Source organism: Carettochelys insculpta, chromosome 26 (genome assembly GCF_033958435.1).
Source record: "Carettochelys insculpta isolate YL-2023 chromosome 26, ASM3395843v1, whole genome shotgun sequence".
Classification (NCBI taxonomy): domain Eukaryota; kingdom Metazoa; phylum Chordata; order Testudines; family Carettochelyidae; genus Carettochelys; species Carettochelys insculpta.
Genome location: NC_134162.1, coordinates 8,394,070 through 8,409,765, shown reverse-complemented (window position 1 = coordinate 8,409,765; position 15,696 = coordinate 8,394,070). Strand labels below are relative to the sequence as shown.

General features: G+C 49.6%; 1 protein-coding gene and 1 pseudogene across 6 annotated transcripts in view; one reads left to right on the top strand and one right to left on the bottom strand.

The window, feature by feature from the left end:
* Positions 1–1,562: 1,562 nt before the first annotated feature.
* Positions 1,563–1,605, bottom strand: LOC142002076 (U6atac minor spliceosomal RNA; annotated as a pseudogene).
* A 488-nt stretch (positions 1,606–2,093) lies between these two features.
* The window catches only part of TFEB (transcription factor EB), a 60,902-nt gene continuing 47,299 nt past the window's right edge, over positions 2,094–15,696 (top strand). For 4 of the 6 annotated variants that reach the window (XR_012642604.1, XM_074977815.1, XM_074977814.1 and 1 more), the window contains exon 1: positions 2,094–2,230. The gene's annotated coding sequence lies outside the window, so the exon portion shown is untranslated. Of the gene's footprint in view, positions 2,231–2,254; positions 2,339–12,451; positions 12,508–15,696 lie in introns of those variants that run through there. The other 2 variants (XM_074977812.1, XM_074977811.1) reach the window with 2 other exon arrangements.

The window sequence follows — 15,696 nt, the reverse complement described above, 5'->3', positions numbered from 1 at the left end:
GTTGAACTGCTCTAGTAGGGCACTCTTGGGACCCTTGTCTTACCTTTCTGAGGAGCGGTAGCTATGTGACAGACAGTGGAGGATCAACTGGGGAGGAGGAGATTCGGGGGACACGAACAATTTGGGAGCCCCTCCAGGAGCTGGGGAAACTGGGTAGAAATCAAGGGGGGAGGGTGCTGGTGATGGAAGTGTGACCCTATCCCCCATTCTTTCTTTTCTTCCTGAGGGCCCACGCCCTGAGGAGGCCAGAAGCTGGAGCCAGGCATTAGTAAGAGCTGCCCAGGCAGCCTAGGCTTCTGTGCAGTGTTTCCTGTAAGCTGTGTGCTTGTGCAGCCACTCAGGGGAAATTCAAATGCCACCCAGCTGATTAGCAGAGCACCCACAGCCAGTTTTTCCCCCCCCTCCTGGTGGTACACATTCACACATGCCTGGGTGTACATAGAAAAATTTATTTCACACATGGATGGAAAAAAAAATTAGAGGGAATATTGCTGCTGTGGGGCCCTTCAACTGTCCTGGGTGCCTGACAGCAGGCTCTGACCTGAGTCTCTGCCTCACAGGTCATGGTCAGTGCTGGTGGCAGACAGGTCCAGGGGCTCCATTCCAGCTTCTTGCTCCTTGCAGACATGCTCTGCTGGGAGACGAGGCCCTGCCCTGTTTGAGAGGTGTCAATGAGCCGTGGGAAAGTCACAGGCAGCAAGGATCTGAATAGGGATGTCTCCTTTGGTGCAGCTCCTGCTGCTAGTGGCTTGGTCTCAGAGGCTGCCGCACTCCACCATTGCCTGCACCAAGCTGCTCCTGGTAACACACTGCTCCCTCTGGCGCTTGGGCTTTGTGTCCAAGACAGCAATCATGTGCAACAGCATTTCTTGCTGTTTTAGTGGTGAGGGTGGGGCAACACCCCTTTGATTTCTCCGAATGATGGGTTGGGACCCATGCTGTTGCTGCTTTGTACCTTCGGCATGTTAAAACATGGAATGGTATGCCCCTCCCTCCATGGGCTCCATGGGTCTGCTGCCCTTGGGCCCTCAAAATGTTCTTTGTGCCCAGGACCCCCCCCTTAAAGCTTTATCTGCCTCTGGTGACAGGAGAAACTCTTCCTGTCTACATGGCGGGTAAGTCGGTATAACTACATTGCTCATAAAAGTCTCGGTGGGGCCACTGCGCTAATTTGTATCTGCAACAAATAAGGAGTCCTGTGGCACCTTAAAGACTAACATTTATTAGGTCATAAGTTTTTGAGGGCAAAACCCACTTCATTGGATGAGTTGGAGTGGAAATTACAGAGGCAGGGGTATAGCTAAGAACAAGAAAAGAAGTACTTGTCAAGTGTAGGACCAGTGTTAATGAGTCTCATCAAGTTAGCGTGGATTATTACATTTCTCATGAATAAAAAGCAGTACTGTGGCACCTTAGAAAGTAATAAATTTATTAGATCATGAGGGTAAAACTTTGGAGGGTAAAACTCACTTGATGGGATGAATGGAGTGAAATACCAAAATAGGTCTAAAGTGAGGAACTGTTTCAGAAGCACTTCGCTACTTATCTCATCTCTACTGATTATTATCAAGGGGAGTGTTAACCTTCTGTCCTTTCATACATCATATTATTGTTACTTTATTGTTAACAGTCATATTGCAGTAGCACCTAGGACCCTCCTGCTCAGATCTGTTCCCGCCAATGCGCTCGGCGCTGTACAAACACTGGACACAAAGATGCCTCTTACTACTTTCCTCGTGAGAATCAGTTTGAGGGAAAATAGAGTAACCATGAAACATTGAGAGGACGGATGTGTATAGTGAACGAAACAAACAAGCAACGGATCAAGTTGAAAACTACAACTCCCAGCATGCAACGGGGGCTGGGCGGCGAGGGAAGGGCGAAGCCTATCGTGCAGCGGGAGCTAGAACTCCGCCTGGACGTGCGTCCCTGGGAACTACAAGCCCCGGCATGCTCCGCGGCGCCGAGAACTACAATTCCCCGGCCACGCCCCGCGCCGCCGTGCTGTGGCGCCGTGCTGCCCCCTGTCGGGCGCGGGGAGGCAGCGGGCGGGAAGGTGACTGACAGCGGCCGGGGTCCGGGGGGTCGCGGCGTGCAGCTGGGGCCGGGCAGGCGGGCGGGCTGCAGCGCCCCGCGGGGAGGGGGCCAGGGCGGGGGAGCAGCAGCGGGAGCGGGAGCGAGTTGGCCCCAGTCGGCGGCGCGGGCGGCCGGCGCTGACCTTCACGGGAGGGTAAGTGCGGCGGGGGTGCGGCGGCGGAGCTGCTGCCGGGCCGGGGCGCGGGGCGTGCCGCTGGGAGCGCACCCGGCCCGGCCCGGCTCGGCTCGGGGCGAGCGGCAGGTGGGCTCCCTGCCCTGGGGGGGGGTCGGGTACGCGTGGGGGGCGGGGCTGGGCTTCCCACTCGGGACCTGGTACCACCCCGGGGAGGCAGGCGCGCGTGGGTAGGCGCCTGGGCTTCCCACTCGGGACCCGGTACCAGCCCGGGGCCTCGGAGCTGAGCGCAGCAGATTTTTGCGGGGGGTGGCCGATCCCCTGGCTGGGGAGGTGGAGAAGCACGGGAGGAGGGGTGTGGGTGTGTTTCCGTGGGGGGTGTCTCTGCTTTCCCAGCAGCGCAGAAAACAGGATTAGAAGCCCGTCTCTTGGCTCTTATGTAACTTGCTACGGTGAGAAGCCTGCGCTGGTGTGAGTGTCGGGCAGGGCTGCTCCGCTCGCCGGACGCCAGGCAGCGGGGCTGTTTTGCCCTTGTTCCCTTCACCTTCTGGGCATAACCGCTCAGGGGTTTCTTTTAAAAATGTAATCGAGGTGGGAAAGGCCTCCCCCGTGCTTGGGGCATGGCAAGTAAAGTCCGAGTCCTGCCTGACAGCGCTTGCTGCTGGCATTGATACTGACAAGTGTTTGCAAACTCTTTCCGTGGGTGGTGCGTGGGTGCAGGGGGGGGTGTTTAGACTGCCAGTGGTGACGGATATCCGAAGGGTCGCCGGGTTCGTCTGTAACCGCAAACACACTGGGAAGTCCTGTGCCTCCTTATACTACCAGATTTTTCTGGAGCGTAAGCTTCCATGGGCAAAGACCTGCTTCTTTCAGATGCATCTTTGCCCACAAAAGCTTATGCGCCAAAAAAATCTGTTAGTCTGTAAAGTGCCACAGGACTTCTTGTTGTTTTTGGACTGAAAATGATAAGGCTCATCCTGGAATCCTGCTGGCAGTGGGCACAGTGTGGATGCCGCAGTGCTTTTTACACTCTACAAACAGGTTCGGAGTTTTATGATGTGCTGTGAAAGGGTTGAATGTCCATGTTTGGTGCTGTGTTTATAATCTGAGGCCCTGATGCTGCGGGAGGTGAGGGGTGCCTGTGCCAGTCTCAGGATTAGAGCCTTTGATGTGCAAAATAAATTAGACTTAGGGGAAGGAGCTGTATGAGAACTGTTTTTTAAAAAGACTGTATTTGAGAGTGTTCTTAATTATAACTTGGCACTGATATTCCAGTACTACTGTTGTTCCGATTAGGTTAGCTGCAAGCACTTTCTGGAGGCAAAGGAAGATGCAACATCAGCCTTAACCTGCTTATAGTTTTATTGAGTTTTCAAAACATTTTGCAGACCGCAACTAGCTAGTTGAAGTAGAAGGCCCCAGTCCTGCTTTAGGATCCATTAGTGTGAGACCCTTTCTCTTGCATCAAATCTTGTTGATTCCAAGAGTTGTTAAATGGGAAACTGAGGCACGGAATCCATATTTGCTGTGGCCCTGCACCTTGCCATTTACGTCAGGGTGCAGAGGATGTAGATAGAATGCTACCCTTCTGATTCAGTGTGGTTTTTATATCTGTGATGCGCTGGTGTAAATGACTCCACAAAATACATGTCAAACTGGTCACTCAATAAGCAATTCATTGTGTTAGTGCCCAGAGTAAAATGCAGGGATGCCTGGTTTCCATTCTTGCGTGCTTTAGCAGTGAGAACACATTGTGCCAAATTCAGATTGGGTGCAACTACAACCTCCTGATTAATTAATTGCAAAGCAGGAAGGATTGCAACAGCCCTACAGCTCATTTCCTGATTCCACTGAACCTCAGCAAGTCGGATGATGGGGAAATTTCCCTTTTAAAAAAATGTTTATTATTGTTTCTTTTTCAGTACAGCTGATTCTTCATGTGACCTAGGGGCTTTCTCCTTGTGTTGTGGGCAGTTACTGGGGGTTGCTTCTTGCCTCTCTGAGGGCCTGGTGACTTTCTTGGAGAGAGTTAAACGGATGGTTCGCTTTTTTGTTTTTTGGCCTTCTTTTAATTTCCTCTGCCATGTTTATTTGACTTCATGCCACAGTACTCCTGTATGTGGGGGCTTGGCCAGGGGCTGTGTGGAAAGATTGGTGCTTAGTAGTTCTCCTTGGCCTTCTGTTTATGGATCCTGGATCTGTCTGGTGGACAGATCTAGTACAGGAAACCTCTCTAGTCTGGTACTCTCTTGTCTGGGAACATTCATGATCCAGCGTGATTTTAGTTAGCCAGATGACCATTAATATGGCCAAGTTTCCTGCAGTCTCATGAAGTTTGTTTCCAGCTACCAGTCCTGGCTGTCCATGTTCTGTGCTGTTATTTAACTGTAATTTACCCTTACTAAGAGCCCAGTAAGCAGTGGAAGTGTTGGTAATGCTGCTAGACAACGCTGACAACACTGACCTCCTGTGGTTTGGCAAATTCCTTTGTCTGGCACTGGCCAGGTCTCAAGGGTGCCAGACTGGAGAGGTTCAATCTGTATATACCAGCAGTTGTTCACTTTATTTCTAGAGCATCAGCCCGTCAAACTAAAAAACAGTTAGAATAGGACCACTAAGGTCCTGATCCTGCAAGCAGAGCCATTTGGCCTGGACTTCCATGCTTAGGACTCTGGCTGAGTGGATTGAATTGCAGGCACACATAACAAAATTTATTCTGCACTTGGATGGGTTAAAAAAATAGATTGATTAGTTCCCGGGATCCGGTTTGGGGCTGAAGTGGGTTAATCTTAGGGATGAAGGGCTGATTTTGGGACTGAGAGGAGTTAATCCTGGGGACAGGGTGGTGGGTTTGCGCGATGGATGGTGGGAGGGCGGATTTGGGGTTTCAGGTGGGTAAAGCCTGGAGATGGAGGTGGGTTTGGGGGCCAAGGGAGCAGAGCCAGGGAATGGTGTGTGTGTGTGGGGGGGTTGGTGTGAGCATTGCCTATCCCCAGGCACAGCGTTTTCCTTGTCCTCATTTCCTCCAGTCCTGGGGGGAAAGAAACTTTCTAAGCACTACCAATGATTGTGTGCACGCTGCTCTTAAAATAGGAGTGACAAAAAGTGCGGTTCGGTGTTATATGTTAAGTTACCATCTCATGTTCACATGCGTTGTGACTCTCGAAGTACTGATTTTGTAACTGAATTTGAAAGAATGGCTCTTCTTGCTATTTCGGTTGCAGACGTTGGCTCTTGGCTAACAGCCATTGGTGGACCAGTCCTCCATGAACTTACCCAATAATTTTTTGAACCCAGTTATACTTTTAGCCTTCACAAAATCCCCTGGCAATGAGTTCCAGAGGGCATGTGCTGGGCAAAGAAACACTTGTGTTTATTTTAAACCTGCTGCCAACCAATTTAATTGGGTGACCCTGGCTTCTTGTGTTAAGTGAAGGTGCAAATAACATGTTTTCCCCATCTCAGTGATGATTTTATTGATGTCTATCACATCCCTCTGTGTAGTTGTCTGTCTTGTAAGATGAACAGTTCCATTCATTTTTCTATGGAAGTTGTTTCCTAGACCTGATCACTTTTGTTGCTATTCTCTGTGCTTCTTTGAATTCTAAGGTATCTTTTTTGAGATGGGGTGACCAGACCTGCATGCAGTATTCACTTTGTGGATGTACCCTGGATTTACGTAGAGGCAATATGATATTTTCCGTCTTACTATTTATCCATTGCCTAATGACAGGTAACATTCTGTTAACTTTTCTGACTTCTGCTGTACAGTGAGTGGATGTTTTCAGAGAATTATCCACAATGGTTTCAAGATCTTTGTCTTGTTTGGTAACAGCCAGGTTAGACCCCATAATTTTCTGCGGATAGTTGGAATAATGTGTTGCAGTGTGCATTCCTTTCATTTATCAGCATTGAATTTCATATGCCATTTTTGTTGTCCTGTCATCTGGTTTTGTGAGATTCTTTTGTAACTCCTCACAGTCAGTTTTGGATTTAACAATTTGAAGTAATTTTGTGTAATCTGCAAACTCTGTGACCACCTTTTCCAGATAATTTATGGCATATGTGGAACAGCACTGGTCCCAGTACAGATTCATGAGGGACCCTGCTATTTGCCTCTGAGAGAATTAACCATTTATTCTCAACCTTTGCTTCTGAGCTGCCAAGGATCTTCCCTCTAATCCGATAACTGCTTTCTTAATTTAAGAGCCTTTCATGAGGGACCTTGTCAGAGACTTTCTTGAAGTCCAAGTACCCTAAATCCAATTGATCACCCTGGTCAGCCCCTTCAAAGAATTCTGATAGATCAGTGAGACATGATTTTTCCCTTTACGTGTTGATTCTTTCCCAACATATTGGGTTAATTCATGTGTTGGATGGTTTGTTACAAATAGCTATGGTCACGCTAGTGCATTTACACCTCACTCTGTATGTGCACACCAGTGTTCCCTGTAAACTGAGCACTCGGGTGGCCACCCAGGAGAGATTTAGGTGCTGCCCAGCTGGTTTGCAAAGCTCCCACAACCGGCAGCCTGTGTTTCTGCTGGTGCACATAACAAAATGGTTGGAAAAAAATTAGAGGGAACTCTGGTGCACACCTACATGTATATGTGGAGCTGTTCTACTTTACTATTATTTAATTGATTGTAGTATCGGAACAGACATGCTCTGCCTCTCTATTTTCCCCATAATCATTGCTGTGGTATGTGAACATGGTTGCTGCTGTCTGAGGCCTTTCTGTAGCAGTGCCTGGTGTATTAGTGATCAGCGTGTGCGCTGTGGGCTAGTCACCTTGGAGAGTGGGATCAAAAGGGCAGCAAGTCAGCCTGTGTGTCTATAGTCCTATAACCGAAAAATACACTCTGTAACTCAGGAGTGTTTGCAGAGGAGGTTGGGGATGTTTTGAAAGGGACACTGGGCTCGCCTGATTCTAGGGTTTGCCCTTATCAATAGGAAACGGCACCAGGGTGTGTCTGGGTGGGTCCAGTTTCCATGTGCTTTGTTTGAAGGCTCTGGGTTTTTTTCGGTCTGGAGCAGCGGGTCTGCTGCGCACCTCTCGATGTTTGAAATCCATCTTCGCCTCCCACCTGGTGCTGAGGTTTGCAAAACTGGCCTGGGGAGAAAGCAAACTATCTGCAAGGCTGTCTGAAAAGGGAAGAGAGCCCTGCATTTCCTAGCAACTGGAGTGATTAATCACTGTGTGTGTGTTCGGGAGTGGCGGTCTGCCACCATGCTTGGAGCATGTAACGGTAAGGCCTGACCTATTGTATAATTTAGCACATAGAGGCAAAGCAAGGGATTTCCCAGCACCACCGTGGGGAAAGAGGTTGAAACTGCCCTTCTACTTCCCCTGCAGCCTTTCCCCACCTGCCGAGAAGTACGCTTCTGGCTATCCAGAGGTCTACTCTCGCGGCTTTGGCTGTGAGGTGTTGAGTTGCCTGTCCTAGCCTTGTGTCTCATGGCAAGACTCCGTGTGGTGTGTGGGGAAGCTCTGGGTGCCTTGGTCGGGCTTGTGGAGTCTTGATGAGTTCAGTGCTTTGCTGATCTGCGGAGTGCTGGCTCAGTGTGGTGTTCCCACGGGTTTGGTTATTGCTTTAATGCTGAAATGCACCGAGGTTTATAGAGCTGCTCAGCTCCTGTTGCTGGCAGGGAGGCTCTGGAGAGAAGCACAGGTGGTGAATTGCAGGCTGTGATGTGAATCTTATTTCTTGTAGTCTAATTTAGTTTCTGTAAAAGTTGCTAGAATGAGCCCTGGAGTATAACAGCTTCTAGTTCAGGGAACAGTGCAGGCTGGCGCAAGCTTCTCCAGCATGGTGCATCAACTGGCTTGTAAGGGGGCCCCTCCAGAGTAGTTCTCCATGGCCTGTTTTTGGTTTTCTCTGCAGCGGAGGCGAGCTACAAGGATGGAACAAACTCCCATGGGAACAAAGAAGCATCGCAAACTTTGCACTCTTCCCCTGCACGGTGCGTTTCTGCAGTCTGCCATCTCTGACATAAATGCAGAGCAGTGTAGATGTTTTTAAGAACAACACCGCCCCAAAACTCTCTGATCCATGCCCTTTGGGGAAGGAGTATGCAAGCCACCTACTGGTCCTGTTATTAAATGCACTGCTGGAAGATGCGTAAGCATAGGGATGAGGGGGATAAAGGAACCTCTTGGAATAGAGTTGTGATGGGGCCCCTTGAGGAACTGGACTGACACCAATCCAACTCATTCCATTTCAGGCCCAACCTGCTCTTGTTTTGTACCCGTATGTGTGTTAGTCCAGTGTTTTCCAACCAGTGTGCTGTGGCACACTGGAGCGCCATGAGACCTGTCCAAGTATGCTGTGACATTTTGTCGCTCTGCTCGCTGTGGCTCTTTGCAGAGCTACCTGTGGGGGAGGGAATTGATGACCCTACAGGACCCCATTCGTGTCAGGAGGCAGCTGAAATGTTGCTTTCTGGCCCCAGCGAGCTGGCAGGGAGCCCATCTGCACTCCCTGCGTTGGCAAATGGGAGGGAGGGAAGGTGTGGGGAGCCTGTTGGGGAAGGGATGTGGCTTAAAAGCAGCATCCTGGCTCCAACAGGCTGGCAGGGAGGGGAGCTGCTTTCAGTGGTTACTCGTTTGCTCAATATCCATCCCTGGCGTGGCGCTGAGCAGGATTTGAAAATGTCTGTGCTCGCTGTCTAAGGTGGTGGTTGCTTTCTGTGGTGGATTTGAAACATTCATGCATTTGATCCTTGCTTAGCTTGTTGTAGGCACTCCCATGTTGCAAACTTCTCTACTAAGACTGTCACGGTAGTAAATGTGATGTTTATGAGCAATCAATTCAGCTGAAAAGAGTGGGTGTGCCATGGAATTGTTTGTCTTGTTGATGTGTGCCGTGTCCTGGCAAAAGCTGGGGACTCCTAGTGTAGATGGTTCTTGCTCACTCTTTTCCTATTTCTTTCCATAGATGTGGAATATTTTTAAATTTGCCATTGAGAGTAGCTGAAGGGCAAAGGCCTCTGTTAAACACACGAGTCTGACTTTCTTCTCCATGTTAATCCTTCCTCAACACTGACAATCCAGATCTAGGTGTTTTTATGGCCAATATTTGAATAGCATCTGAGCACTTCCCAGGTGTCCTCAGAAATAGAATTAGCACAGAAAGCCTTCCTTCTACCCCCTGGACTGTAGGAGAAGTTGTCTTGTAATTGTGTGTCTGCAAGTGGCTGTGTTGCATGTTCATGTGATTGCGCTGTATGATCTAGTGTGTGTGATATGTGCATGACATGATTATTAAGGGGAATATGAAGCTTTGCACTTCATTCTGAGCATGGTGAGGCCTGTTTCTCTAAGCTCATCCTTCTGTGTTATCTATATACTGCGCTGGAAGCTCGGAGCCTAAGTCATACCCAGGACTCGGTTATACAAGGTGAAATGCAGATGCAACAAAAAGACAATCCCTGTCTCAAAGAGCTTACAGTGGATCTCTAGGGCAAGAGATGGCTGGTGGAGACTGACAGATGGGGGAGCACAAGGAATGGGACAGTGTCTTGTGGTGGCGAGTTCCACAGCTGATCACTTATGAAAGTTTTCTCTCCTGTTTTCGTGAGCCTTTGCCGAGGGGTCACTTTTCTGTGTTCTCTGGGATGTAGCCATTCTGGGCCGTTGGGGTCACATGGGGAGAGCTGATCTCTGAGGAAGCCAGGGCCAATCCAGTGGGAACTTCCATGTGCCTTGCAGCTGTCAGTTTTAGGCCCTTTAGACTCAGGTGTTTGATACCATGCAAAAGGGTGTATATAATTCATCAGTGGGTTCCCTCAGCATCTGCCTCTTGAGCGTCTAGGGCTGATGCTGGGGAAGTCAATGACAAAGTTCCCATTGATTTTAAAGGGCCGACTCATTCGCCTTTAACAACCCCCCCCCGTCGTGGGTGAGTGTGCTCGCCAGACAGGAGGCGGGAGGGACTGGGGCATCCATCCCGTATCCCAGGCGGCAGAGATCTAGTGTCATGTTTGTTATTGTTACACGTAGTTATTGTGGCAGCACCTAGGTGGAAAAGGGTGGGAGAGGAAACAGGGGAAGTGACCAGCTGGAGATTGGACAGCAGGTTAGTGGCAGAGCTGGGAATACTACACTGCATGCCTGAGTCCCAGCTTGGTGCTCTAGCCACTAGCTCATGCTTCCTGCCAATGATACTGATAACTCAGGTATTCCAAGCTTGGCAAAATGCCAGGAACTATGATTTTTCTAGGGCAGGACCCCCCCCTTTGTACATCTCCCCAGTCTAAAAAGACCAGGCCTGCTGACAAAAGTGTGGAATGGTGCTTTCCTGGGTCAGATTCATGCTGCCTCCTGGTTACAGTTGCTGGACAGGGCCTGCCATTGGCACTGTGTTTGTCCCAGGAAACTTTATAAGGAACTTCATAGCTGCAGCAGCTGGGCCTCTTGGCGCTTCATGGTATTGTTAAAGGCTACATGCTTTGGGGCTCAGAACAGGCCTGGTATAGCCTTGCATCGCTACTGGGGGGGTGCCCGGGAAGTAGATGTGCCAGGGTACCAGTTCTTCAAGCTGCAGATGGTGTAGCTGGGCAACGTGGTTCCTGTCGCCGTGTTGGTAAAGCACAGTATGGAGTGGGTGGGGAGAACCTGGGATTGCATGAGCAACACGTTTGTCCTGCACTAGCTGTGAGCAGTCTGCTCAGGTCGTAGTTTAGGCCCGTGTTGTGGTGCAACGACATAACGGTAAGTGCAAGACTGGATGAATGTGCAGACTGTATTTCTCCAAGAGATGCCCCTATGATTAATTGAGGCTCTGTGAATGGTGCACCAGGCTCCAGAAGCCAATGGCTGCTTGGAGATCTCTGTGCCAGCGTGGGAAACCATCGTACTTCAACCATATCATACTACAGGTTGAACCTCTCTGGTCCAGCAGCAAATAAGAGTGTTTGCTGGGCCACAGAAGATGAGTGTGCCGAACTACAGAGGTTCGACCTGTAGGACCATCTAGGTTCTGACTGTGTTGCATCAGTACAGAGAGGCTTGCTTGCTTATCTTCCCACTTTTGGACATGGCTAGAAGGCAAACCCCAATGCCTTGGCCTTCTTTCATGTTGGCTGATTGCTGTTTCCTGGGACATGTTTCTGGTGGGACATTTTGTGAGAGCAAGGAAGATGAAAGCTGGAGGGGGCCTTCTAGGGAGTTTAAATTTGCCACTCTTTTTAATAGAAAGCAGGAAATGCTTTCTGATGGTGCAGAAAGAGAAGTTTGGGTTTTTGTGCTCTGGAAGACAAAGGAATTTTTTTTCCAGATGGATTGCAGGGAGAAGAAATGAGAACTTTTTTTCTCCATCTAGCTTTTCCAGAAGGGGCTCCGGAAGGTCCTCAGGTGATTTTATAATAATGTTATGCCTCTATCTTGTGACAGTGGATTCCTGCAGGTTTCCTTTTGGAGGAGAAATCAGTGAGACAGAGACAGGGCATTTTCATAACATGACTTGTTTATTTACACAGAGACATGGTGCTGTAAAACCACAGCGTTGGTCACGAACAGCATGTGGGCGGTCCCTTTTTTCAGAAATCTGTGACTGAACACCCATGTCCTGTTCTCCAGAAGCAAATCTGAACTGAGAATTAACTCCCATTAGAGAGAGAGCTAGACAGAGACCAATGCTCCTTGCTACTTGCAGCAGGTCCCGACATATAACTTGCCTCCAAGCCAGTACACAAACAGAATGCCTTTAAAAACACTGCTCCCACACTAAGAACCCACAGAGTTTTACAGTGCCACCTGCTGAGTGCTCCATGGCAAGAATCTCCTGTTTATACAGCACTCATGATCATTGCTTTGAAAAACACCCAAGCACTTTACAAACTTCTTTGATTTTTGCACTTCAGTGTTGCTTTTGCTGATGTAAAGAAGTAATGTACCTATAGATAGTAAATCATAAAGAGAGAAAAATGCCATACAATTTCACTGTGAATAGAGGAACAGAGAGAGAGAGAGAGAAAACCACATGTAACAGATGTTAGTCATATCGTTCAGTGCATGTCTGGGAAGCCCTCGTGCTCCAGTGAGGAGGGCGGTATCAACACTCAGTCGAATATAACTTCAGAAAAAATTGAGTGAGTGTAGCTCCTGCATTCTGTTTGACTGTCATGAACTTGTCCTGTTTTTCCTAGAAGCACTAGAAAGAAGGCATGTGTTTTTAACAGTGGTGGTGATTCACTGTTGGCGCAAACTAGGGGTGATTCTCCATTTCTTGGTTTTTTCAGATGCAGACTGGATGCCTTCCTGGAAGATGTGCTGTAGTCAGACGCAAGCGCTTGAAGTGAGCCAGAGGTTCAGGGGTTATGACAGGAATGAGTAGGCGAGGTTCTGTGGTCTGCACCGTGCAGGGGTCAGATTAGATGATGGGGATGGCCTGTTCTCTTGGCCTTAAAGACTATGAATCCGTGATGCAGAAGTGTGAATTTTATGGCCTGCATTATGCTGGAGATCAGATTAGATGATGCCATAGACCTTCTGATTTTAAACATCTGTGAAACTGGACTATATTCCGGCCTTGACATATGTTTTCGGGAGACCTTTATGGGGTTGGTTGGTTGACTCCTGGATACCGCTGCTCCTCTGCGCCTTCATTTTCTTTAAGGGCTGGGGGGGGTGGTGGTATTTATTATTATTTTTGTCATACAGTAACAAGGGCAAAATCCAGCAGGTTTTTTGATCAACTCCCAACATAGGTGCCAAGCATGGCACGGAATTGGCATGCAAGGCAGGAGCTCAGCTCTGTCCCTCCTCCCGCATGCAGCCGGGCTGTGCCCCTCTCCCCACACCCCAAGGTGGTAGAGACATCCAGCTGCCAGCCAGCCAGCTCCTCCTCGGGCCTGTGTTCTGCATCCTGGGCAAGAGGTATCACCTGGCCACGCCTTCTCCCCTGCTGAGGTTGTGGAAGGCCATTGTCTATGTGAAGGAGGCAGAGTGTTGAAAGCTAAACACAACTGTGCAATTAGTTGCCTGAGAAGGAGGAAGGGAAGAGAAGCAGAAACAGAAAGCAAAACCAACCAAGCTGACTTCACCAATGTATGATGGTGCTGCACTCACTTGTGCCATTGGTGGTGAAAACAAAGCCAATCAGGTGTTTTAATGGAGGGTGAGTTTTCTTTGGGGGTGGGCGGTGGGAATTGCTGATTCATCCTTTGTATTTCTGAGAGCAGGGTGGGGTGCTGCCTTGGTGGGTGCTGGAATCAGAGCAGCCAGTCACATGACTGATTTGTCAGTCTTCCTAGTATCCTGGTGGGAAGGCTCAAAAAGGCCTCAAAGCTGCAGGAAGTAAACATGGTGTTGTAATATGAGCAGATGACAGTGCAAACCGCAGACAAGCCAGAGGGGAGAGAAGGAAGAGGAAGGGATCTGCTCCCCTGGTTGGAAAGACAGGTTTCCAGGCAGGGAACAGAGAAGGGCTTCTTGGAAGGAATGAGAAAAGATTCCACGCTATTGCCTGGCCCCAGTGATGCGAAGGAGAGAGTGATGGGAGCCTGTCAAGCAAGTGGCCAGTTATTTTTCCAAGATACTAAATATAGCTAAAGCCTGTAACGTGGGAAATACTGCTCTATCGCCTCACCAGTTTCCTCATTTGAAAAAGGTCCTTGCACAAGAGCCTCACTCATCTCTTCACGGCTAAGGCCAGCATTCCCGGTAAGCTGAGCGTTTGAGCAACCACCAAGGAGAGATTCAGGTGCCGCCCAGCTGATTAGCAAAGTGCCCACAGCCAGCAGCGTGTTTCTAGGGGTGGTGCACATCTGCACACAACTTGGTGCACATAATAAAATATATTCCACCCATGGCTAGAAGAAAACTAGAGGGAACATTGGCTTAAGGGCTCCTTGGTCTTTCAGAACTCAGGCCTGTGCCTTTCTTCTCCTCTGGAGTGTTTCTTTCATAGCCTGCCCTAAGCCTCTCCTCTCTGTGCACTTGTGGAGGAAGTTAAACGACTGGGTTGATCATCAGCCAGGTCTGCTTCAGCCAGAAGCAGTCAGCTGGCCAGCGATCCGCTTGGCATCGCTCATGGCCTGATAGTCTGAGCCTTCCGGCGGCTCTCAATCTGCCATGGAAAACCCAGGCCTTGGGTGCGCCAATAGGGCTAGATCTGGATCTTGATTGTGCCAGCATCACTCCATAGTTTCCAATGGAATTACGTGGGGGTAACAGAGATCAGCCTCAACAGACTCTAAAATGCAGGGCTTCCTGCCAGTGGGGTGGAGGCACAAAGCTGGTGTCTGTCTGTTACATTTTTACAGCTGGGAACCCTGCCCTTCCTTAATTCACCTGTCTGAGAAGTGGGCCCAGGGCTGGGAGGAAGGTAGATCTGGGTGTGAAAGCAGGGGCAGTTATGAGGGCTGTTGGAGAAGTCAAGTCACACTCTGTACTTTCGCTTGTTTATTATTGGGTCTGAGTAACAGCTGCAAGTCTTGTGTCCAGGAGGCCGGGAGCTCATGGGCTGATGCAGGCACGGTACAATTACTTGCAATATACCTTCTGTTAAGCCTCCCAGTGGCCCACTGGGAGCAGGCAGGTGCACATTTATAAATGCTACCTGCCCCCCAGCACTGCAGTCCATCCTTCCAAAGAAGCAGTGGATGTCAGTTTCACTTAGGTCTGCCTCCCTAAGGAAAAGGGTACAGGGTTCCTTCAACTCCTGGATGCTTTGTCCCTTTTGTTTGATGGCCAGAAGCTTCCAGGTGTATCTGTACTTCCAGATGGAGCTGTAGTTCCCAGCTCCAGGAATCATAATGCCAGCTCAGAGTTAGCGCACTGAAAGTAGAGGGCACTGAACCGATTCTGATCCCCGTTAGCCCTAATTTGTACTTCTGTATCTCCTATAATGAATGTGGGGTTATTCCCTATTTATACCTCCCTGAGTCAGAGCACAATCAGATGTTGCTCGACTACGGGTCTTCTGCGCTAACTCCTGGACCGTGATCAGGGCCATTGATAGCCATATGCAGCTGCCTAGGGCACGGTGCAGAGTGCTGGCTCCAGTGGGCCAGCCCCAACTCCCTCCACCCCTTTGGCTGTGCCTCGTTGCTGCTACTCTGCTTCACCTCCCTGGGGTCAGGAGCAGGGTATGTCTCCGGGAGGTGGGGATCGTCCTGATGGTGTTGGGGGCTGAGGCATGGGGCAGGTGTGGGTCCGGCGGCGGAGCCCTGGACATCAGCCTCCTAGTTCCTACAGCCATGTTTCCTTGCCTTGCAGCCCAGAGAGCAGCTCCCACCCCATGGAGCAGCTGCTCTTGCATTCCCCATAGCCTCCACATGGGCTCTGTAAACCATAAGGGTGGCCATGACCATGATCCTTCTTCTTTTTTTTTTCTTTTTTTGTTTACATAGGTTGCCCCACCCATGCCCGTGAGTGGGACCAGGGTCTCTGGGGCAGCCTTAGAAAAAGCAGCTTTTGTGGAAATTAATTGGAAGAGCTGCCTTTTTGCCCCATGTATGTGGGGAGCGCCTTTCCCGAGGGA